We start from the raw sequence: 26,831 nt of genomic DNA on the forward strand, positions 1-26,831 counted from the left end.
GATCTGCTAGAGAAACTCAATGGGTCAGGTAGCATCTGTAGAGGGAAATGGAGAAGTTGACTTTTCGGGTTGAGACTTCTGGAGACAAAGAATCTGTTATGAACAATAAAGTATCTGGTCCATATAGGGGGGCAGAGGGAGGGGGAGAGGGAGAGGGAGGGAGAGAGAGAGAGAGAGTGAGAGGGAGTGTGTGTGTGTGTGTGTTTATATTAAGAAGTAGTGGGCACTTACAAGAAAGAGGTATAAGTAGATTTAATCAATGCATACAATAGAGAAATCAAATTGTCAAGGGTAGCTTTAAGGTTGAGTTGAATAAGTGTATTCAGAATAATGTCTAATATGCTGAGGAATCAATGGACTATTTAATGAGACAGGATTAATTAATAATCTCATTTTAAAACATCCCCTAAAAAGGGTCTGACCATGGAATGAAAGAACTTCAAATTCACTTTGAGGTTGAAAAGCCAATGTTTCAAATTGGTGTTCTGAATTGAAATAAAGACAATTGAAGTGACTTAAACACAGAGTTGGTTAAAGTGGTCTGACTGAGCCTACAATATGACCTTAGGTAGGCCAGTCTTGAACACCACTTAGTGGACAACATCAGGGATGAATTTACATGTATGCAGAAAAGCAAGCTCCTCTTTTGATTTGTTCCCAGTGTCACCATGACAACAATGGTTTTGTTTTACAATGCAGAAGAACACCCACTGAGCCTTTGCCAGCTCTTTATTTCAATTCCAGCAGTACCAACAATAAGGTGCCTATTCGGGAATGCTGCCAATTGGCACAGTGCAGGCTGCAGAAGTACAGGCTGGGGGAGACAATGAAGCTCGTACAGCCACTGTAAAGGCTCTGTGGGGAAGCACTACACACAGGGCTACTAGATATCAAGGGCTGAGTCAGGTGGAGAAGCCCCCCAAATTGAGGGTAGAGTTTAGAAGAATGAAGGGGTATGTCATTGAAACTTATAGAATATTGAAAGGCCTAGATAGAGTGGGTGCAGAGAGGTGTCTGCTATAGCCTAGGACCAGGGGGCACAGCCTCAGAGGATGTCCCTTTAGAACAGAAATGAGGAGGGATTTCTTTAGACAGAGAATGGTGAATCTGTGAAATTCATTGCCTCAGGTGGCTGTGGCAATGGGGTCTACTTAAAGCAGGGGTTCATAGGTTCTTGATTAGTAAGGGTGTCAAATGTTATTGGAAGAAGGCGGCAGAATAGGGTAGAGAGGGATAATAAATCAGTCATGATGGAATGGCGGAGCGGACTCAGTGGGATGAATACCCTAATTCTGCTCCCATATTTGCATAATTTCTCCTTCTGTATATATATTTCTTATTGTAAATAAGGCTTATTGTTGAAAAAGAATCTTCTGGAGAATCTCAGCAGGTTAATCAGCCTGTGTATTAGGAAAGGACTTTTTGACATTTCCCGTGAAAACCTTACATTAGGATCCATTCCCCCACGTACTTCCCTGTCACGCATTCTCCCTCTCATGTCCTTCAACTCCATTTAATCCTGAAGTCACTAACGATAGGAGCAATTAACTAATTAACCAACCAATCATTTCATCTTTGTACAGGAATACAGGAAGGAGGCAGAGAGCTTAGTCAAGTGGTATTATGACAACAACCTTTCCTCAACGTCAACAAAAATAAAGAGCTGGTTATCGACTCCAGAAAGGGGAACTGAGCACATGCTCCTCTCTACATCAACGGTCTTGAGATTGAGATGACTGAGAGCTTCAGGTTGCTAGGTATGAACATCATCAATAGCCTATCCTGGTTCAAGCGTGTTAATGTTACAGCAATGTCTCTACTTCCTCAGGAGGCTGAAGAAGTTTAACATGTCACCATTGACTCTTCACAATTTTATCAATGTGCCATAGAAAGCATTCTGTTTGGATGCATAATGGCTTGGTAGGCAACTGTTCTGCATGTAACCACAAGTACAGTAAAGGGTTGTGGATACAGCTCAGCATATCACAAGAGCCAGCCTTCGCTCTACGGATTTTTGCTGGCTCAGTAACCAACCAGCAAAATCAGAAACCCACTCACCTCGGGCATTCTCTTTCCAACCCTTTCCCATTAGACAGAAGATGCAAAAGACTGAATGCATGTACACCAGGCTCAAGGACAGCTTCCATCTTACTGTTATCAAAATCTTGAACGGAACTCTTGTACGATAAGCTGGACTGTTGGGCTTCGAATCTACCTTGTATTGATCTTGCACCTTCTAGATATCCTCTATCCCCTCCTTCTTATTCTTATTCTTCTTAACTTCTTATTCTGGGGCTTTCCCCCTTTTTTCTAATGCTGAAGAAGGTCTTGCCCCAAAACATCAGCTGTTTACTCTTTTCCATAGATGCTCCCTGGACTGCTGAGCTCATCCAGAATTTTGTGTGTGTTGTTTTGGATTTCCGGCATCTGCAGAATTTCTCGTGTTTATGACTTGCACTTTATTGTTTACTTGCACTACCCTTTTTCAGTACATTTTCATTCTACATTGGTGCTGCTTTACCTTATTTCAGCTCAATGCACTATGTATGAACAGTATACATGTCAAGCTTTACACTGTATCCAGGTACACGTGACAATAATAAACCAATTCCTACACCAATTATTGGAATGCAGGAGAAAAGAAGAGCACCTGAGAAGGTCCACAGGATCACAGGGAGGATGTACAGAAGCCCCGCACAGGGAGTAGCCAAGGCCAATTCCCTTAAGTAGTGAGGTAGTAATGCTGAATATTGTGTCACCTTAATATTGTGATGAGATTCTTCCTGTCCCAGCTCTGAAGACAATGTTGCTGCCTATTAATAGAAGCTCTGACAATGATGTTATTGTGATGGTCTATAACATCTAATGATAAATGCTGTTTATACTGGCGAGAATCCATCCATCTGAGCCATTCCATAGTGCTTGACTTTTATGATTTCTGTCAAATCTGTGTCATGGCAGATGGAATTCATTCCGGAAGAGTGTAAAGTGACTCACTTTAGAAGGTTGAACATCAGGACAGAATATAGGGTTAATGGCATTATTCTTAACTCCGTGTGTGTGAACAGGTGCATCCTGTCCATCGATCCCTCAAAGCTGTTATGCAGGTTGATAGGATGCTTAAAAAAGCATATGGTATGTTGGCCTTTATTAGCCAGAAATTGAGTTTAAGAGCAGTGAGATAATGTTGCAGCTCTATAAAATCCTGGTTAGATCACACTTGGAGTATTGTGATCAGTTCTGGTCGCCTCATTATCAGAAAGATGTGGAAGTTTCAGAGAGACTGCAGAGGAGATTTACCAGGATGCGGCCTAGATTAGAGAGGATGCCTTATGTGATAGAGAGAAGGGTGACTTGATAGATGTTTACAAGATGACAAGAGGCATAGATAAAGTGGACAGGCAGAAACTTTTTTCCTGGAGCAGAAATGGCTAAAATGAGGGGGCGTAATATAAAGATGATTGGAGCACAGTATAGGGGAGATGTCAGATTCAACTTTTTTTTTACAAAAAGAGACAGTGCATGGATCAAACAACACACACAAAATGCTGGTGGAATACAGTAGGCCAGGCAGCATCTATAGGGAAAAGCACTGTCGACGTTTCGGGCCGAGACCCTTCATCAGGACAAACTGAAAGGAGAGATTTGAAAGTAGTGGGGAGAGGAGGAAATGTGAAATGATAGGAGAAGACCGGAGGGGGTGGGATGAAGCTAAGAGCTGGAAAGGTGATTGGCGAAAGTGATCCAGAGCTGGAGAAGGGAAAGGATCATGGGATGGGAGGCCTAGGGAGAAAGAAAGGGGGAGGGGGGAGCACCAGAGGGAGATGGAGAACAGGCAGGGTGATGGGCAGAGAGAGAGAAAAAAAACAGACAACTAAATATGTCAGGGATGGGGTAAGAAGGGGAGGAGGGGCATTAACGGAAGTTAGAGAAGTCAATGTTCATGCCATTAGGTTGGAGGCTACCCAGCCGGTATATAAGGTGTTGTTCCTCCAACCTGAGTTTGGATTCATCTTGACAGTAGAGGAGGCCATGGATAGACATATCAGAATGAGAATGGGACGTGGAATTAAAATGCATGGATCATACTGCCTGACGTAGTGGCAGAGGCAGATACATTAGGGACATTTTAGAAACTCTTTGATAGGCAATGGATGAATGAAAAATGGATGAATTTGTGGAAGGGAAGAGTTAGATTGATCTTAGAGTAGGTTATAAGGCTGGCACAACATTCTGGGTAGTAGGGCCTGTACTGTATTGGAATGATCAATGGTCTAAGAAATCATTATTTTATTACCACAAATTCTCATTGAAGTTACTTGGAAATATATCTGCAATTCCTTCCCATAAGGGAACATAAGACATAGGAGCAGAATTAGGCCATTCAGACTATCAAGGCTGCTCCACCATTCCCTCATGACTGATCCCGGATCACACTCTAACCCATATTCCTGCCTTCTCATCATACCCTTTGATGCCCTGACCAAACATGAGACTATCAATTTTTGCTCTAAATAGATACACACTCTTGGCCTCCTTCGCAGTCTGCGGAAGAGCATTCCACAGATTCACTACTCCCTGGCTAAAAAAAAATCCTCCTTACCCCTGTTCTAAAGGATTGCCCCTCAATTTTGAAGCTGTGTCCTCTAGTTCTAGACACCCCACTATAGGAAACATCCTCTCCACATCCACCTTATCTAATCCTTTCAACATTCGACAGGTTTCAATGAGATCCCCCTGCATTCTTCCAATTTCTAGTGAGTACAGGCCCAATACTGCCAAAATCTCCTCATGTGTAAATCCCTTCATTCCCGGAGTCATCCTCCTGAACCTCCCCTGGACTCTCTGCTATGCTAGATAACGCATCTTATCTGAGATACGGGGCCCAAAACTATTGAAAAAACTCCAAGTGTGGCGGGACCAGTGTCTTATAAATCCTTAGCATTATCTCCTTGTTTTTATGTTCTATTTCCCCTTGAAATAAATGCTTACATTGCATTTGCCTTCTTTACCACAGAATCAACCTGCAAATTAATCTTCAGGGAGTCTCGCACAAGGATTCCTAAGTCCCTTTGCAGCTCTGATCTTTGAATTTTCTCCCCATTTAGATAATAGTCTGGTCCTTTGTTCTTTTTACCAAAATGCGTTATCATACATTTCCCAACACTCTATTTCATCTGCCACTTTTTTTTACCCATTCTTTCAATTTGTCCTGCTGCAATCGTATTGCTTTCTTAGCACTACCTACCCCTCCACCTTTCTTCATATCATCTGCAAATTTTGCCACAAGGCCATCAATTCCATTATCTAAATCACTGACAAACATTGTGAAAAGTAGCAGTCCCATCACTGACCCCTGAGGAACATCACTAGTCACTATCAGCCAACCAGAAAAGCCCCCTTTATTCCCCCCCAATGCCTCCTGTCTGTCAGCTATTCCTCTGTTCATGCTAGTATCCTTCCTATAACACCATGGGATTTTATCTTATTCAGCAGCCTCATGTGAGGTATTTTATCAAATGCCATCTGAAAATCCAAGAAAATGGCCTCTCCTTTGTCCACCCTGCTTGTTATTTCCTCAAAGAACTCTAACAGATTTGTCAGGCAATATTTCCCTTTACTGAAACCATCTTATTTTATCTTTAGTTTCCAAGTACCACAAAACCTCAACCTTAATAATAGACCTCAACACTTGGCCAACTACTGAGGTTAGGCTGACTGGCCTACATTTTAATTTCTTTTCCCTTCCTCTTTTCTTAAAGAGTGGAGTGACATCTGCAATCTTCCAGTCCTCTGGGACCATGCCATAATCAAGTGCTTTTTGAAAGATCATGACCGATGCATCCATTATCTTTTCGGTAACCTCTCTCAGGAGCCTGGAACATAGTCCATCTGGTCCAATTGACTTATCCATCTTAAGACCTTTGAGTTTGCCTTACACTTTTTCTGTTGTAATGACAATGGCACTCACTCCTGCTCCCTGACACTCACGGACCTCTGGCACACTGCTAATGTCTTCCACCGTGAAGACTAATGCAAAGTACTCATTGTGTACCTGCCATTTCTTTGTCCCCATCACCAGCATCGTTTTCCAGTGGTCCAATATCAACTCTCACCTCCTCCTTGCTCTTTATACAACTGAAAAAATCTTTTAGTATCCTATTTTATATTAATGGCTAGTTTGTCCACATATTTTATCTTTTCCATTCTCATGGCTTTTTTAGCTGTCTTTTGTTGGATTTTTTAAAAACTCCAACTTCCCACTCACTTTTGCGACATTATATGCCCTTTCCTTGGCTTTCATGCAATCCTTGACTTCCCTTGTCAACCAAGGTTGCCTACCCCTGCCATTTGAGAACGTCTTCCTCTGTGGGTCATATCTATTCTGTGCCTTGTGGATTATTCCTAGAAATTCAGTCACCTTTGCTCTGCTATCATCCCCACAAATATCCCTCTCCAATCCACCTAGAAAAGCTCCTCTCTCATGCCTCTGTAACTCTCTTTATTCCACTGTGATATTGATAAATGAGGCTTATTCTTCCCCCTCTCAGATTGCAGTATGAATTCAATCATATTATGATCATTGTCTCCTAAGGGTTCCTTTACCTTAAGCTCCCTAATAAATTCTGGATTATTACACAACACCCAGTCTAAGGTAGCCTTTCCCCAAGCAGGCTCAAGCTCAGGCTATTCTAAAAGAAATCTCATAGGCATTCAACACATGCCCTGCCTTGCGACCCGATACCAACCTGATTTTCCAAAATCCCTTTGCATATTGAAGTCCCCATTACAATTGTGACATTACGCTTATTACATGCCCTTTCCAGGTCCGTTTACAGTTTACAGACCAAAAATGATTCCCATGATGTTCTTTTTCACACTTGCAGTTTCTTAACTCCACCCATAAAGATTCGATGTTCCCTGACTGAATGACACCTCTTTCTGAAGATGTAAATCCATCTCTTACCAACAGAGCCACATCACTGCCTATGCCTTCCTGCCTGTTCTTTTGAGACTAAGTATATCCTTTGATATTAAGCTCCCAATATGACGTTCTTTTTGCCATGACTCATTAATGGCCACAACATCATACTGAGCAATCTCTAATTGTGTCATGAGTTCATCCATCTTACCAATGCCACATCAAAATATTGGCACTCCCAAAATCATAAAAGGAATGGTCTCATCACTTAGTTTGCTCCATTTCAAATAAGCAGCTGACTGCCACCCTTTCAGGGGATAAGTGGTGATGGGCTATAACTGCAGTATTAACATTATACTGCGGACAAACCAAATTTTACAGCATATTAACAATACTTCATTATAGCCCCTGAAGGCAGCTTTTTGATGTGAACGAGACAGTGAATATAACTCCAGGATTAGTGATCACTGAGTACTTTCTGAGTGATTTTTCTGTCTTCCCTCTTCAATAATTAAACAGAGATTAACTATTAAAGTTTAATGTAGATCCCCTTAAATAGAAAGCAGGAAAGAAATGACACACACATTTACACTACGTGCTTCATTTCTTTTGTACAGTGTGGGCAGGCAGCCATTTGTTCCCCTTCAGAAGCTTGAAATGGAGATGTTGCTTCTTGAACAACTGTAGTCCACATGTTAACGATATGCCCACTGATATGGTTGAGTAGGGGGTCCAACTATTTAAACCCAGGGGCAAGGCCAGAAATGGTGATAAATTTACAAGTCAGGGTGGTGTGTGACTTAGAGGCAAAGTTGCAAGAGATGACTTTCTAATATCCTCAACTTAACCCTCCTCCCAGGACAGTTAAATCAACACAATCAACCCCCCCAGAACCCCCACATGCATATCACCTAGTGTCATGTTATGTACATACAATCAATTACTTGTGCAATGTATTTGAGAGGATTGCTTTTATATTTATAGTTATTGTAGCATTTTTTGTAGCTTTATTGTGCGTTATTGTGTTTTTTTTATGTTGTATCAGATCTGGAGTAACAATCACTTTGTTCCCCTTTACACTTGTTTACTGAAGAATGCCAATAAACAATCTTGAATCTTGAGAGAGAGACGCTGTCAAAGAGACTTTGTGGGATGTTGCAGTGTATTGTGTTACATTTTTACACAACCAATCACAGAATGGTTACAGTATGGAAGGAGATCATTCGGACCATCAAGTCTATACTGACTCTGAGAGAAATTCAGCTCATCCCACTCCCTTAGGAATTCTCCAGGGTCCTGTCAATTAACTTATTTCTAGCTCCTTTTGGAGGTGGTGAACCTGTGGGCTTTATTGCCACAAATGGCCATGAGTCATTGAGTATTTTTAAAGCAGATTCTTGATTAGAAAGGGTGTCAAAGTTAAGGGAAGAAGGCAGAAAAAGGGGTTGAGAGAAAAAATAACTCAGTCATGATTGTATGATGGAGCAGGTTTGATGGGCAGACTGGGCTAATTCTGCTCCTATGTCTTATGTCAGCACATTTCAGGAACCCACCACTCTGCGCTAAAAACACATCCCTCACATTTCCATTGAAACGACCCCTTTTCATCTGAAAAGCATACCCTCTTTAATTCAACGTTTCAACCCTGGGGAGAAAAGATATAATCTGTTTACTCTGGCTATAAACTTATAAACTACTATCAGATCTCCACTCAGCCTCTGCCACTCTAGAGAAAACAACCCAAGTTTGTCTATCCTCTGGTTATAGCACATGCTCTCTGTTCTAGCCAACATCCTGAAAAATCTCTTCTACATCCTTTCTAAAGCCTCAACATTCTTCCTATAACAGGGTTAGCAAGACTGTACACAATATTCCAGACGCAGCCTAACCAGAGTTCTGCGTTTCTTTCATTCTCTACCTTTATTGATAAATCCCAGGGATGTGAGTACTCTATTAACCACTTTTACCACCTGCCCTTCCACCTTCTTTGCTCTAAGTTCCAGCATCTGAAGTCATTTCTGTCTGCAAACTAAGGGCAGCCAGATCATTTTATCAGGTGAAGTTCATTCAGATATACTCATACTCTGCACTTACAAGCAGATAGTAATCGCCTCACTACACCATGGAAATTTAGCTTTTAATAGCAATCTAACACACACATACTTACGCTTTTCATCAACATATTTCCTGCACAAGTCTCATCAACCAAAAACAAAAGGGGAAGATTGACGGTGGTGAGTTACCAGACATTGCATGTTGATTGTGTGGTCCACATCTCATTGCTCTTCAGAAGTCCATGCTCAGTCAGAACACACAGACTATTAGTGCACAGTACTGTAGATGCCCTTCTGCCCACCATGTTATCCTCACCTTTAAACCTACTCTAACCATTCTCTACTCTACAATTCTCATTTATCTTTCATCCACACGCCTAGCTAAGAGTTTCTTAAATGCCTTTCACACATCTGCCTCCAGCACCACCCCTGGCAGGGCATTCCACCCACTCACTGCTCTCAGTATCAAAAACATACCTCTAACATCCCCCTTATACACTCCTCCAATTACCTTAAAGTTATGCCCCCTCATCTTGCTGACATTGAGAGAAAGATTGCCGTCATGACACCAATGTGTACGTATAGATTGACTGATACATTTATTTTGAGGCAAAGCACAGTAACAGACTCTTCCAGCTCAATGAGCCCACACCACCCAATTACACCCATGTGAACCCATTAATCATAATAAAGATTAACCTAATAACTGTAATTGAATGTAATAACAAAACAATTAACCGCGCATCTTTGGAATGTGGGTGGAAACCGGAGCACCCAAAGGAAACTCACATGGTCATGGGGCGAACACACAAATTCCTTACAGACATTGGTGGGAATTGAATCCATATTGCTGGCGCTGTTCTAGCATTATGAAAACTACTATGCTAGCATGCCAACCCCCAATGCCACATTGCTAGGCTCTCTATTTCCAATGCCACATCTCTAGGCTCCTTTATACCTTTTGACTTCCATCCCATGGACACTCCTGGCCACAGCTTCAATTGATTCTCGTTCTGTTCTTCTCATGATGCTGAATGCAGGTTGATGATTTGCTCCTGATGAGTGATGATTAATATAAATAGGTAAGCTTTCCAATCAGCCTAAAAAAACATAGTGGTTGCAGTCCGGTCCATCACAAGAAAAGCCCACCCTACCATTGAACACATCTACAAGGAGCATTGCCACATGAAAGCAGAATCCATAATCGAGTCTCCTGCCTCCCCCACCCACATTGTGCTCACTTCTTGCTGCCACAATGGAAAATAGGCACAGCAGCCTTGGATCCCACAGCACCAGGTTTAGGAATAATTATTACTCTACAATCATCAGGTTTCTGAAACAATGTGGAGAACTTCATTCACCTCAACACTGAACACATTCCACAACCTATGGACTTGCTTTCAAGCTCTGTATCTCATGATCTCAATATTATTTATTGTCTATTATTATTTGTTTTTTTTTGTATTTGCACAGCTTGTCTTCTTTTGCTGATTGGTTGTTTCTCTTTTTTCATGTGTAGTTGTTCATTGATTCTATCATCGAATGTGAATGCCCACAGGAAAGTGAATCTGTGACACAGAGTGTATTTTTGTATGTAGGTGGCCTTCTGCTGCTGTAGCCGATCAGCTTCAATGATTGTGCATTGTGCATTCAGGGATGTTCTTCTGCACCCTCTGTCAAAATGTGTGGTTATTTGAGTTACTGTTGCCATCCAGATACCTTGAACTAGTCTGGCCATTTTATTCTGACCTCTCTGATTAAGAAGGCATTTTCACCCACAGAGCAGCCAGTCACTGGACTTTGTTTGTTTTTCACACCATTCTCTGTAATCTGTAAAGACTGTTGTGTGTGAAAAACCCAGGAGATCAGCAATTTCTGAGATACTCAAGCCACCCTGTCTGGCATCAACAATCATTCCACAGTCAAAGACACTTAGATCACATTTCTTCCCCATTCTGATGTTTGGTCTGAACAACAACTGAACCTCTTGACAGTGTCTGCATGTTTTTCTGTATTGAGTTGGTGCCCCATGATTGGTTGATTAAATATTTGCATTAACGAGCAATTGTACCACAGTAAATCATAAAGTGACTAGTGAGTGTATGTACAATGATAATATATTTACTTTGAGCTCCTATTGCACCATCCTCACTCATTTCCCTTTAGCTTGAGCACACTTACACCCTCCACAATTCCGGTTTTAATTCATACATCTTGAAACCTTCTAAATTTCACAGGAGGATTCTTGGTGGTTTGTGTCCAATTTAGGGTAGAACTTATTTTACATTCCAACATTTTCCTTTGACCTGTCAAATTCTTAGCCACAGCACAGAGCATAGTAGTTTACATTTGGAGTGGAGACTCTGGGTTCAAGTTAAGTACTGTAGTACTTTTGGCCAGCACCACACTGTGGTATTTTCCTAAATGCTGGTCTGTTGAAATTCCATCTTTTGTAGGAGTTATGGGGCTTGGTCAGGTGTTTGCAATAGAAATATATATAGGGGCGTTTTTTTAGAAGGGAGATGAGGAGGAATTTCTTTAGCCAGAGAGTGATGAATCTGTGGAATTCTTTGTTACAGGCAGCTGTAGAGGCCAAGTCTTTATGTATATTTAAGGCAGAGGTTGATAGATTCTTGATTGGTCAGGGCATGAAGGGATATGGGGAGAAGGCAGAAGATTGGGGCTGAGAGGAAAATTGGATCATCCATGGTGAAATGTTGGAGCAGACTCGATGGGCCAAGTGGCCTAATTCTGCTCCTATATCTTATGGTCTTATATATACACGTTACGGTGAATTCCGGTTAACTGAGGCAACTACTTATTTGGGATGACTCTCAAAGACCAAAAGCTAATCAGGAAACCAGCCAGGATTCCCTTCATGTATCTGAGATATTAGGACATGAGACCGTTGCGGAACAGTTTTTAACCAACATTGGACACATGAACTTATGTGACCGTTAGACACTATATTGGGCTTAGAGTAAACGATTTTTAAATAGCACCAATTGCATGTGTTTGTGTTGAACATCAGTGATTTTTGTCATTGATAGTTAACATAGAAACATAGAAAATAGGTGCAAGAGTAGACCATTTGGTCCTTCGAGCCTGCACCGCCATTCAGTATGATCATGGCTGATCATCCAACTCAGAACCCTGTACCTGCTTTCTCTCCATACTCCCTGATCCCTTTAGCCACAAGGGCCGTATCTAACTTCCTGATGTGCCCCAACAAACCGGAGCCCATTGTGTGTGTATATATAAATATGATGGTGGTGGGAAAGAAGCTGTTCCTAAAGTGTTGAGTGTGCACCGCCCTGCAGCAAAAGGAACATAGGAACTTTGTTTCTGTCTCTGTTTTGTCTTTTGTCTCTGTTTCTGTAGCTGCTCCTGCAGTCTGTTCCTCTTAGAATTTAGTCAAAGATAGTATGGACTTGTGACTAAGCTCAGAATTGAAATGTAACATAATGTGCTAGAGGAACTCAATTGGTTAAGCGGCATCTACGGCTGAGACCCTTCATCAGGATCCAATGCCAAAAGTTCTGCCGAGCTCCTCCAGCATTTTGTGCGTTACTCTGGATATTCAGCATTTGCAGAGCCTCTTGCATCGCTGAATCCAAGGACTGTCCTTTCAAAGAGAGAGGTTAGCGCAATACTTCACAGCACCAGCAAGCAGTGTTGGGGGTTTAATTCCTGCCTTTGGCTGTAGGAAGTCTGCATAATTCTGCACTGGGATGGCCCCATGTGCGGCTGCTCTCTACCCATGTACTCCACCACACAACTGGCATCTGACACTGAGTCTGGACAAGTAACATGTTCCTATACTCAAACCACCTCTACTTTATCATTTCCTATATTATCACATCATGTACAGACACTCCTGTGTCTAGCATCACTTTATGGACATACAATCAATCTATGTATATAAGCTACCTTAAGAATTTATATTTATTGTGTTTTTTAAATTTTGTTCTTTATCTTACTGTGTATTTTTGTGCAGCATCAGATCCAGAGTAATGATTATTTCATTCTCATTTACATTTGTGTACAGGAAATTACATTAAACAATCTTGAATCTTGAGTAGCACACACAAAATGCTGAAGGAACTCATCAGGACATGCAGCATCTATGGAAATTAATAAAGAGTTAACATTTCAGGATGAGACACTTCATCAGGACTGGAAAGGAAGGGGGACTAAGCAGGTAAGGGAGGAGAAGGAGTACAAGCTGGCAGGAGGTAGGTGAGACTGGGTGAGAGGAAAGCTGGTGGGTAGAGGAGGAGAGAATGAAATAAGAAGCTTTGAGGTGATAGATGGAAAAGTTAACATGCTGAGGAAGAATAAATCTGATGGGAGAGGAGAACAGGAAGGAGGAGGACCATCAGAGGGAGGTGTTAGACAGGTAAGGAGAAGTGAAGAGGTGAGAAGGGAGCCAGAATGAAGAATGGGAGAGAAGGGGAAGAGAGAGAAATTACGTAAGTTGGAGAAATCGATGTTCATACCATCAGGTTGGAAGCTGTCCAGGCAAAGTATGAGGTGTGGACATGTAAGCTTGGAGGTCACAAGCTCACATGTCAGAATGGGAATGGGGATTGGAATTTAAGTGGTCGGCTGCCAGGAAGTCCTGCTTGTTGCAAATGAAGTGAAGGTACGTGACAAAGCGGTCTCCCTACTTTACTGAAGTCGAGGGAACTGCACTGGGAGCATTGGATCTGGTAAATGATCCTGAAAGACTCGCAGGAGAAATGTTGCCTCAGCTGGAATGACTGTTTGGACTCCTGAATGATGGTGAAGGAGGAGATTAATGGGCAGGTGTAGCATTTATTATGCCTGCAAGAGTAAGTGCCTGGAGACTGGTCCATGGGGAGAGGGGAATGGACAAGAGAATCATGGAGGGAGCAATCCTTGCAAAAAGCAGAGAGTAGGGGAGGGGGTAAAGATATGTTTGTTAGTAGGATCCCATTGGCGATGGCAAACGTTGTGGAGAATGATGTGCTGGATCCAGAGACAAGTGGGGTGATAGGCAAAGACAAAACTCCTTGTCCTCCTGAGTCCAGGAATCAAATTAATAACAAGTGGTAAACTGGAAAACAAGATGTAACACAACAAGTCTCTGCCCTTGAGGGTGAAGGATATGGTCCCCAATGGGCAGAATAGCTTAATGCTGCTCCTATGTCTTCTGGACTATAGACTTGGTAGACTATGGACCCATCAAAGCTGACTGAAATTACAATTGGAAAGTGCCAATTTCAACTACCAGCCCAGCCAATTAATACTGAAATCCCACTCTTACGAGGCACTCTGCTGCTTTTCTTTGACACTAGTCTTGATGTGAAACATTGCAACCTGTTTCTAATGAACCATGATTAACATAATCTGATATGCTTGATCCTGTCTCAGTTTCCCGGAAGTCAGACAGACCTTAGTGGAATCATTCACACCCTCTGCGAACCCAGTCCTATTTCCTAGCCCCACTCCCTTTCCCTTGTGCTATCATCCCCTTTGTCATTTGATGCAGAGCGATGCGGCTGTGACCACCCCTACCCTCAAGGCTCTAGGGCGTACTGATTCCATGTGACTATACTATTCTCTCTTGGGTGCTCTGGGTTTCTCCTACATCCCAGAGGCATTCCAGCCAGCTAATTCAGTATCTAATTGGCTAGAAGAATCAAACAGAGGTTATTCTGCATGTGAGAGAAGAGGTTGCAGGAGCACAGAGAGTAGAGGAGGAGGAGGGTCGGGTTGATGGGATTACATTGACCCAAAGGGTAGAGTGGCCCCCATCTGTGCAGTTTTCAGTATCACATCTGTTCTGTCCTATTCTCCTTCCTCCTATTCCTTGCCTCTGCACTTACTTAGTGTTTACTCTCAGTGGCCACTTCATTCCGTGCCGCCTGTACCTAATAAAGGGTCACTGAGTGTATGTTTCTGATCTTCTACTGCTTAATCTATTCACTTCAAGATTTGATATGTTGCTGCATTCAGAGATGCTCTTCTGCACACCACTGTTGTAGCATGTGGTTATTTGAGTCACTGTTGCCTTCCTGTCAGCTCGAACCAGTCTGGCCATTCTCCTCTGACTTCTCTCATTAACCAGGTGTTTTTGCCCACAGAACAGCCACTCACTGAATGTTTTATTTGTTTTTTGCACCATTCTCTGCAAACTTTAGTTTTCTAAATGAAAATCCCAGTAGATCAGCAGTTTCTCAGATGCTCAAACCATACTGTCTGATACCAACATTCATTATATGGTCAAAGTCACTTAGATCACATTTCGTCTCCATTTTGATCTTTGTCTGAACGACAACTGAACCTCCTGACCATGTATGCATGCTTTTATGCATGGAGTTGCTGCAACCTGATTGGCTGATGAGATGTTTGCATTAACAAGCAGGTGTACAGGTGTATCTAATAACGTGACCACTGAGTGAATACCATTGACACTCACCGAATTTTATTGATGCACCATAGAGAGTATCCTATCTAGATGCACCAGGGTTTGGTATGTCAACTGCTCTGCCCAAGACGAAAGAAACTGCAGAGAGTTGTGGACACAGCTCAACGCTTCACAGAAACCAGCCTCTCTTTCCTGAACTCTGACTACATTTCTTACTGCCTCAGTAAATCAGACAGATTAGGGAAAGACGCCACCCATCCCAGTCATAACAAACTCCCATTTCTTGAATCCGTAAATATCTCCTTCTGCCTTGTTAAAGCAGCTGGCATAATGAAAGACCCCATCCACCCTGGGCTTTCCCTCTTTTCCCATTGGACAGAAGATACAAAATCCTGAAAGCATATACCACCAGGCTCAAGAACAGCTTCTATTCTGCTAAAAGGCCAATTATAAGACCGTAAGACACAGGAGCAGCATTAGGCCATGCAGCCCATCAAGTCTGCTCCGCCATTCCATTTTGGCTGATCCCGGATCACACTGAACCCCATACACCTGCCTTCTTGCCATAACTTTTGATGCCCTGAGCGAACAGGAAACTATCAATTTTTTCTATGAATATATCCATGATCTTGGCTTCCATCGCAGTCTGTAGCAGAGCATTCCACAGATTTACTACTCTTTGGCTAAAAAAGGATTCTTCTTACCTCTGTTCTAAAGGGTCACCCCTCAATTCTGAGGCTGTGTCCTCTAGTTCTGGATAGCCCCCACCACAGGAAACGTCCTCTCCACATCCACCCTATCTGGTCATTTCAACATTCGGTAGGTTTCAAACAGATCCCCACATATTCTTCTAAATTCCAGTGAGTGCAGGCTCAAAACTGCCAAACGCACCTCATATATTAACCCCTTCATTCTTGGAATCATGAACATCCTCTCCAATGACAACACATCCTTTCTGAGATATGGGGCCCAAAACTGTTGACAATACTCCAAGTGTAGCGTGGCAAGTGTCTTATAAAGGCTCAGCATTATCTCCATGCTTTTATATTCTATACCCCCTGAAATAAATGCCAACGTTGCATTTGCCTTCTTTACCACAGACTCAACCTGTATAATAACCTTCTGTGAGTCTTGCACGAGGACTCTTAAGACCCTTTTCACAACTGACATTTGAACCTTCTCCCTGTTTAGATAATAGTCAGCACTTTTGTTCTTTTTACCAAAATGCGTTATCATACATTTCCCAACTCTATATTCCATCTGCCACCTTTTTGTCCCATTCTTCCAGTTTGTCTAAGCTCCGCTGCAATTGCATTGCTTTCTCAGCACTACCTACCCCTTTACCTGTTTTTGTATCATCCACAAATTTTGCCACAAAACCACCATTATCTAAATCATTGGCAAACAAAGTGAAAAGTAGTGGTCCCAATACTGACCTTTGAGGAGCACCACTAGTCACTGGCAGCCAACCAGAAAAGGCCCCTTTTATTCCCATTTACTTCCTCCTGCCTGTCGGCCATTCCATTATCCATGTCAGTATCTTTCCTGTAACACCATAGGACTTCATCTTGCTAAGCAGCCTCATGTGTGCCACCTTATCCAACACCTTCTGAAAATTTAAGTAGATGGCATCCACTACTTCTCCTTTGTCCATCTGCTTTTCACATCCTTGAAGAACTCTAACAGATTTGTCAGTCAAGATATCCACTGAGAGAAACCATGCTGGTTTTGACTTATTTTATCATCTGTCTCCAAGTACTACAAAACCTCATCCTTACTAATAGACCCCAACACTTTTCCAACCACTGAGATTAGGCTAACTGCTGTTGGAAGACTACTGAATGACATGATAATCTGGAAACCTGACCTCACAATCTACCTCATTATGGCTTGCATCTTATTGTCTGCCTGCACTGCACTTTCTCTGTAAGTGTAACAGTTTATTCTGCATTCTGTTATTGTACCATCTCAATGAACTGATGTGATTAAACAATCTGTGTAGATGGCATGAAAAACAAGGTTTTTCACTCTGCAGTGGTACATATCACGATAATGAACCAAATACCACTTAAGCAGTATATCATGTGCCTCATGTTATATCTGGCTTCACAATTCTCTGGAGAACACTGAGACTGTGAAAGGTGCTATATTGATTCAAGTCATGTATACTTCAGTGTGGATTGTTCAAAATGAACAGTGCAATAGAACTTTTAAACAACCATAAAAATATGGTAAATTGGAGCATGAAACACTAGAATTATGGAGTATTCCATCCTTTCTAATTAATAACCTATCAACTTCCACTTTAAATATACCCAATGACTGAGACTCTACAGTTACCTTTGGCAATGAATTCCATAGATACATCACCCTCTGACTAAAGAAATTCCTCCTCATCTTTATTGTGGAGGGACATAGTTCTATTCTGAAGAAGTAACCACTGGTGCTAGACTTCAACTATCAGAAAGATCCTCTCCTCATCTACACTATCTTGGTTTTTCAATATTCAATATGTTTCTGTGAGAGCCCCCCAACCCCATTCTTCTTCTAAAGTTCAGCAAGTACAAGCCCAGAGCCATCAAACTCTCCTCATACATCATTCACAGGATCATTCTCTGGACCCTCTCCAATGCCAGCAGATCTTTTCTTCAATAAGGAGCCCACAAGTGCTCACAATACTCCAAGTGCGGTCTGACCAATGCCTTACAAAGCCTCAACATTACATCCTTCCTTTTATATTCTAGTCCTATCGAAATGAGTGCTAACATTGCATTTTCCTTCCTTACTATCAACTCAACCTGCAAATTAACCTGTACAAATAATCCCAAATCCCTTTGCATCTCTAATTCCTGATATGCTTTGCATTTAGAAAACAATCTATGCCTTTTAATACTCCTTCTATGCTAGTTTATGTCTTAATTTGACACTAAACAGCTCCTATAAATCGTCTGAGCATCACTACTTAGGGGGGATTTTGAGGACTGGAATAGAATACAGCATGCACTATCCAGGATAACATTTGATCTATGAGAATTAAAATGCAAGGGTAGATGTTACAGTCAAAATTTGCAAGAATTTATTATGAATAATCTGATCAAAGCATTCGAGATATCAATGTTAGAAAGTAAACTTCTCCACCGATCAATCAATACCTCAAAAGTAGAAGATACAAAAGCTGAAAGCATATACCACTAGCTTTGTAAACCCCAATATTATAAGACAATTTAATGTTTCCCTAAGATAGACTCTTGACCTCACAATCTACCTTGTTTTGATCTGACACTTTATTATCTACTGCACTACATTTCCCCTGTAGCTGCTGAACTTTATTCTGCATCCTGTTATCATTTTACCTTTTACTACTCCAATGCCCTGTGTAATGATCTGATCTGTATGAATGGTATGCAAGACAAGCTTTTTATTGTACTTTAATTTGGAAATGGAATTGGGATAGGTGAAACAGACTCAATGGGCTGAATGGCCCATTTTTGCTGCTATTTCACATTCCAATTTTGAAATTAGAAGGACTGGGATTACTAAATGCACATTCATGCATTTGAGCAAGATGCTAAAGAATAACATAATTTCTATGGGCACAAACTCAGAGTGTTGCAGTGTTACATTCATTCCACACTAACATATGGAAGTGAATATTGAAATATATCAAAACAAGATAAGTGAGACTCAAAGCTGCAGAAATGTGGTTTTTGAGAAGAATGGTGTTAATATCATGGAAGGACAGAGGAACGAATGAGGAAGTGCTGCAGAAAGCTGGAACGAGAAGAGAGCTGATATCATCAGTCAAGAAATGGCAGCTGGAAATTTGAGGACCTGTACTGAAGAAAGAAAAACTCAAACATCTTTTAGTGATGGGAAATATTGATGGAAGAAAAAGTTGTGGTCAACAGTGCATGACATTCATGAGCTACATCAAGGGATAGACAGGTAAATGTTTTGAAAAACTTAGAACTTCTCAGATTAAAGACAGGTGAAAGACCATGATGACCCACCTCTCATGACACGGCACATAATGATGATGATGATGTCTTATGGAATTGGTTTATTATTGTCACTTGTAGTGACAGCAATAAACTGATTCCAGTTCCAGTTCCACACTGATTCTGGCCAGTTAGGGAATTCAGTGCGACTGGGTAAAGTCCAAGTACTTGAACAAAACCTTTCAAAAGTGAAGTTTAGAAAGAACGCCACATGCAGAGAATGTGGGAAGATTGGTAATCTCATTTACAAGAAGCTGCTGGGTCAACTCTTCATTGTAATGTTAATCACAGGAATTGAAGGATGTGGAGCCAGGCCAGTGGATGCTGGAGCAGACTTGTAAGAGTGAGTGAAGCCTGTAGGGTCACACCAGAGTTCCCATTTAGTCCACTTGTCAGGTTGTGATCATAGACATAATAGCATAATACACTCACTGTGAGCTGTGTCGTATGATATGGGCGATTATGGTCTTTCCACGACCCATGATTGTTTTTGGCAAATGTTCCTACAGAAGGGGTTTGCCAATCCTTTCTTCTGGACAGTGTCTTTACAAGACGGGTGATCCCAGCCATTGCAAATATTCTTCAGAGGTTGTCTGCCTGGTGTCAGTTGTCGAATAACCTGGACTTGTGAGGTGCACCAGCAGCTCGTGCAACCATCCACCACCTGCTCCCATGGCTTCCCATGACCCTGATTGGGGGGGCTAATCAGGTGCAACCCCTCGCCCATGGGTGACCAGCAGGCTAGTGGAGGGAAGGAGCACCGTTACACCTCTGGTAGAGACGTATCTGTAGAATAGTGGTCGTGTTATTCGATTGCAATGCAGAGACCTGGACTGTTCAGTTCCTACAGTGGAAGCTTTCCTCCTCTCTTTGATGGGAGTTCTGTAACACCCTGTCTCAGTGTTCACTCTCTGCGACTCTCTGTCAAACCCATCACATTCGTTATCCTTCCTTTTGTTCCTCAGATCCTTCTCTTTATTCCATGTTTTACTGTCCTCACCTGTCAGTTTCCACCTTCTTCTGCTCTTTATGTCTTCTACCTGCCACCTTCTTACAATATTTCCTTTTCCCCTCTCTCCCCTCCACTCACCTGGTTTCACCTAACGGAAGCCAGTGCCCTTCCTCACCCTGCCCCAAACTTTTATTACGATTTCTGCCCCCTTCCTTTCCAATTCTGATGCAGGGTCTCAGTCTGAAATATTGACTTTTCTTTTCCCTTTATAGTTCCTGCCAGATGCTGAGCTTCTCCAGCATTTCGTGAGTGTGTATCGCTCTGTTCAGTTGCAATCCCACCATGGCAATTGGGAAGCTAACATTCATGTCATTAGAACAAGATCAATAATAATAACCATGAAACAACTGAACAGTTACAGTTACAGTCAGAATCACTGACTTACGTATGAAGCTTGTGGCAGGAGTGTGAGACATAAGAATTACTAAAAGTTACAATAAAAGAGAAAAAAACGTAACAAACAAACCAAAGAGGAATAGTGAGGTAGTGTCCAAGGACCACTTGGAGATCTGATATCAGAGGGGAAGAAGCTTCTCCTAAAATATTGCGTGTGGGTTTTTGGTCTCCTGTTCCTCCTCCCTGAAGACAATGCTGAGAGGAAGGCATGCTCCACATGTTGAGGTCTAACTAATAGCTTTGGTGATGGAGATCATCTGTTTAAGATGGCTACAGAACTCCCATCAAAGTGAGGAGGAAAGCTTCCACTGTGTTGGTAGTTTGGGTTGAGGCATTTGATGTTGTGCTGGCCACTGAGCTTGGCAATCAGCTTGCAGACATTTCCTCACCAGTTGAGGTGATATCCTCACTGTGCATTTGTTGGTGTTTCTCTCTGGGAGTGCTCTCGTCCTGATAACTCTCTAAACAAACATGTTGAAATAGACGCTATCTACGAACTGCTAAGAGCCAAAGAAACTTGGGCCAAGCGAATTCAAAAATATATCCCCTCCGAAATAAACTATGCATAGTGTATGACTAGGTGTTTCAGTTTTGGTTCATTGTTGGTATTGGTAGAGCCATAGAGTCAAAGAAAAAGACAACACATAAGCAGACCCTTCAGCCCATCTAGTTTGTGGCAAACCATATAAAACTGACTATTTGTTTACTATTGTCACATGTACTGAGCTGCTGTGAAAAGCTTGTCTCGCATATCAGGTCAGGTCAGGTCAGAAATCTTTGCATTGAGGTTGAACAAACCAAAAGAATAACAGATGCAGTATTAAAGCTTAACAGGTACAGATAGTCTGTGCAGGTAAACAAAGTGCAAGATCATAACGAGTTTGATCTATCTCAGCAGCAATTTAATAGTTTTATTACAATGGGGTAGAAGCTGTTCTTGAGCCTAGTGGTACACACTTTCAGACTCTTCTACTTTCTGCCTGATTGGACGGGGGAGAAGAAGAATATCCAGGGTCAATGAGATCCTTGATTACGTTGGATGTTTTACTGAGGCAGCGAGTAGCATAGACAGAGTCCGTGGCGGGTGGCGGCTGGCTTCTGTGACGTGCTGAGCTGTGTCCACAATGCTTCAGTTTCTTGTGGTCACCTCAGAACCATTGCTATGCCAAGCCATTATCCATCCATGTACTGAGCTACAGCTAAAAGCTTGTTTTGCATACTGTTTATGCAGATCAGATCGGTACACTTTGCATTGAGGTAGAAGGAGGTAAAACAATAATAGGGGCAGAATAAGGTGTAGCAGCTACGGAGGGCGTGTAGTGTCAGTAAACAATACAATGCGAGGTCATATGAGGTAAATTGTGAGTTTGAATCCATCTTACTGTAGTAAGCAATAGGTTACTAGTTTCATTACAGTGGGGGTAGAAGCTGTCCTTGAGCTTGGTGGTATGTGCTTTCAGGCTTTTGTATCTTCTCCCCAATGATAGAGGGGAGAAGAAAGAAGGTCCATTCAAGTGAAGTAACGACATGGTTGTGACATTATTGCACCACTGATTGTTTCAACATGTGCAGGGGTTTTTTTTATGCAAAAGATACTCTTGTAAAACGACAGAAGTATCTTCTGTTGCGGGCGGAACTCCCAGCAGCCAGTAATGCAGAAGTGTAAAAGCAGAAACAGCGTTTCCAAATGTTGGAAGAACTAAAGTGTTTGAGGTACCCGAGGCCATCTTTAATGAAGTCACGCACTGAACACAAACCCACACCAATTCAATGTCTCTCCCCGCCCTCGTATGCTCTGCCTCACTTCCTGCCACAGCTGGACTGAAAGATCTCCAGCCAACAGATTTTAATGGGGGGGGGGGTGCCTTTATTTCAGGGGATTCTGCGTTCAAGGGTCCAACTTTAGCCAAAAGTCACGGACAAAGTTGAAGCAATCTGCTTTGCTGGATTGCATCGCCACTCCCCTTATTGCAAGATGTCGGCTCCCTCTTTCAACATCATCGCGCCATCTTTTAAGGGGAAGTTGACACTGTACTGCATGACAAGGAAGTTGCCTTCAACGGAATCCCAGCGACTCCAGGAAACAGGCATATCTCACAGTGACTCCACAGTGACCGATAGAGTCGCTCCTGGTCTACAACTCCAAATTGAATCCCTCCCAACCCTAGAAGCTGCAGTTCTGAACTTTTTGGGTGGTCCTGTGGAATGAAGGTATAATGTGGTAGATCGAGCTTGTTTCCTGCCCTCGCAGTGATAAGCTCACATCGCAATGAAAGGCAAGGATTGATGTCTGTGGCTGGTGGACTGGACCCATAGTAAAGGCAGGCATTCAATTACTAAAGTGACTAAAAGTGCTCATGTAATTGTCACTGCGTCACCAGCCACTCAATAATCCCGAAATCTTATGGCGCAAAGAAGCAAACTTCAAACAGAAGTAACCCGAGGATCAACTTCGAAAACACTGACCTGCTTTCTCCTTCACCGTTGCTGCCTCTTCCTTGATTCAGTCAGAGAGCAGATCTGGAGGATTTCACCCGTAGGGGTGCTGCTGTCTGCTCTCTGGGTTTAGAACTTCTGTGGGAGTCCGAGGATGCTGGTGACCTGGTTGGGGGGGGGAAGGAGAGAGCGGCTTTGAGTCAGATCCTCCTCAGACAGTATGGGTCCACGAGCACCAAATTAGCCACTCAGAACCAACCACCCTCCCTTGCTGGTTACCATGACAACTGACCAATTTTTGAATATATTATAATTTTTAACACTGGCTTTAACTCCTTGGGTTGTTGTAAAAGTGCACATCAGTTTTCATGAGACACAATAAATTCCGGAAAACTCAAGACCCTAAGACCCGTCGGGACAATCTAACATTTTTGCACTTTATTTTTCTTAAATCGACTTTAACAGACCCTGCCGATTGAACCAATCAGGAGTCACATTAAATGTGACTTTGGTTTTAATCTGATTGCTGCATCTGCCTTTGCAAGAGAAGAAGAAAAAAACCTGACACTTGTTCCTGGAATATGGGCAGTGGTTTCTGCCACAGTCACTGCTGCTGCTTTCTTCACCGAGCTGACTGGTGTGTCACTCAGTGATAAGGCTCATAGCGAAAAAAAACAGGCCACAGCCTTTATCACTTCACCCTATCACCTAAAGCACAAAGAGCTGCATGTTTGTGCAGGGTACTTGATGTAGAGTTGATTGTCTAACTCTCTCTTACACACACACACACACACACACACACACACACACACACACACACACACACACACACACACACACACACACACACACACAACATTCTCCTGCACATGCACTTGTACCTGCATACTTTATACACACTTTGCATGTACAAGCATTAAGCAGACATGCACAAAACGTACAATAATGAAATATGCACACAGACGTACACACATCATGCAAACACTAAGATCACAATTGGCACAGTAGTGGTTAGCACAACGCTTTACAGTACCAGTGATGCGAGTTCAATTCCCGCCGCTGCCTGTAAGGCGTCTGTACGTTCTTCCCATGGCTGCGTGAGTTTCCTCTGGGTGCTTTGGTTTCCTCCCACAGTCCAAAGATAAAGCATTTGGTAGGCTGATTGGTCATTGTATATTGCCCCATGATTAGGTTAGGGTTATGTCGGGTGTTGCTGGGCAGCATGTCTCGAAGGGCCAGTAGGGCCTGTTCCACATTGTATCTCAATAAATAATCAAAGACGTAGGAGCAGAATTCAGTCACTTGGCACATTCAGCCTGTTCCACCATTCCATCATGGTTGATTTATACTCCTCCCAGCCCCATTCTCCTGCCTTCTCCCTTAGCCTTTGACCCTTTGACTAATCGATGACCTATCAACCTCCACTTTAAATATATTCAATGACCTGGCCTCCAAAGTCATCTGTGGCAGTGAATTCCACAGGTTCACTGCTCTCTACTGAAAAAAATTCCTTCTTATCTGTTCTAGATGGACACTTCTCTATTCTGAAGCTGCCCCCTTGGTCCTAGACTCACACTATAGGAAACATCTTCTCCATATCCACTCTCTTTAGTCCTTTCCATATTCAATGTTTCAATGAGATCCCTCCTCATACTTCCAAACACCTGTGAGTATGGCCCAGAGCCATCAAACACTGCTCATATATTAACCCTTCCATTCCTGGAATTATTCTCGTGAACATCCTCTGAACCCTCTCCAATGCCAGCATAGTTTCTTCTTCGATAAGGAGCCCAAAAAAGCTCACAATACTCCATTGCAATCCAATCAATGTCTTACACATCCTCAGCATCGCATCCTTGCTCTTATATTCTAACCTTCTCGAAATGAGTGCTAACATTGCATTTGACTCAACCTGTATTTGAATACCCTGTACTCCATCCACCACTTCTTTGCCTATTCTTCCGGTCTATCTTCATCCTTCTACAGACTCGCTGCTTCCTCAACATTACATAACCCTCCACTTATCTTTGGCTTGTCTGTAAACTTGGCCACAAAGCCATCAATTCCATCATCCAAATCATTGCCATATCATGTAAAAAGAAGTGTGGAGCTGGTAAACACCACTAGTCACCAACAGCCAACCAGAATAGGTCCCTTTTATTCCCAAACTTTTCTTCCTGCCAATCAGCTATTTTTTTTTAATCCATGCTCATATCTTTCCTGCAATCCCATGGGCCCTTACCTTGTTAAGCAGGATCATGTGTAGCACTTTGACAAAGACTTTCTGAAAATCCAAGTAAACAACATCCACTGATTCTCCTTTGTCTATCTTGCTTCTTATTTCCTCAAAGAATTCCAACAGATTCATCGGGTAATAATTCCCCTTAAGGAAACCATGCTAACTTTGGACTATTTTATTACGTGCCTCCAAGTACCCTGAAATCTTATCCTCAATAACGGACTCCAACATCTTCCCAGCCACTGAAGTTAGGCTAACTGGCCCAATAATTTCCTTTCTTCTGCCTCCCTTCCTTAAAGTGCGGGGTGATATTTGCAATTTTTCAGTCCTCCGAAACATTTCAAGAAACTTGAGATTCTTGGAAGATCATTACTATTGCCTTCATTGTCTCTTGAGCTGCCCCCTTCAGAACCCTGGGATGTAGTCCATCTGGTACAGGTGACTTATCTACCTTCATACTTACAGCTACTCAAGTATCTTCTCCTTAGTAACAGCAACAACACTCACTTCTGCACTTTGACATTTTCGTGTTTCTAGCATACTGCTAGTGTCTTCTACAGTGAAGATTGACACAAAATAATTATTCAGTTAGTCACCATTTCTTTGTCCCTCATTACTACCTTTCCAGAATCATTTTCCAGTTGTCCAATATCTATTCTCAACTCTATTTTACTTCTATATACTTGAGAAAAGTGTTTGGTATCCTCTCTTACATAATTGGCTAGCTTGCTTTCATGTTTCATCTTTTCTCTCCTTATGACTTCTTGGTTGCCCTCTGTTTGTTTTTAAAAGCTTTTCAATCCTCTAACATTCCATTAATTTTTGCTCTATTATATGCCCTCTCTTTTGCTTTTATGCTGCCTTGACTTTGCTTGTTAACCATGGCTGCCTCATCCTCCCTTTGAGATGTATCTATCTTGTGCCTTCTGAATTGCTCCTAGAAACTTAAGCTGTTACTGCTCTGCCATCATCCCTGTTAGTGTCCCCTTCCAATTAACTTTGGCCAGCTCCCCTTGCATACATCTGTAATTCCTTTACTCCACTGTAATACTGATACATCTGACTTTATTTCCTCCTTCTCTATCATATCAAATGAGAATAAACATTATCATACATATGCATGCAAACACAAATACATTTAATGTATATGCGTTACTACATACACACACATACACATATTTGCTCATGCATATGGATGCATGCATTTGTAATGGACACTTGAGCATGTGTGCTTACACACACAAAAACACACTTGTGCTCACACTAATGCACACCCATGCATGGACAGCGCGCGCACGATTTGGACTAACAATTAAGGGCCTTGAGTTGAAATAATGCTCTGCAGCTGGGAACTTAAGTTCTTTATTTAACAAACTAGGA

At 42.2% G+C, this 26,831-nt stretch overlaps 1 protein-coding gene across 3 annotated transcripts in view; it reads right to left on the reverse strand.

Annotated features, from left to right (window-relative positions):
• mbnl1 (muscleblind-like splicing regulator 1) overlaps nt 1-23,379 on the reverse strand; it is a 322,821-nt gene extending 299,442 nt beyond the window's left edge. Inside the window, exon 1 of one of the 3 annotated variants that reach the window (XM_059992574.1) lies at nt 23,243-23,379. The gene's annotated coding sequence lies outside the window, so the exon portion shown is untranslated. The remainder of the gene's footprint in view (nt 1-23,242) is intronic. The other 2 variants (XM_059992595.1, XM_059992649.1) reach the window with 2 other exon arrangements.
• Nucleotides 23,380-26,831: the final 3,452 nt, after the last annotated feature.

The sequence above is a fragment of the Hypanus sabinus genome, chromosome 2, assembly GCF_030144855.1.
Source record: "Hypanus sabinus isolate sHypSab1 chromosome 2, sHypSab1.hap1, whole genome shotgun sequence".
Taxonomy (NCBI): domain Eukaryota; kingdom Metazoa; phylum Chordata; class Chondrichthyes; order Myliobatiformes; family Dasyatidae; genus Hypanus; species Hypanus sabinus.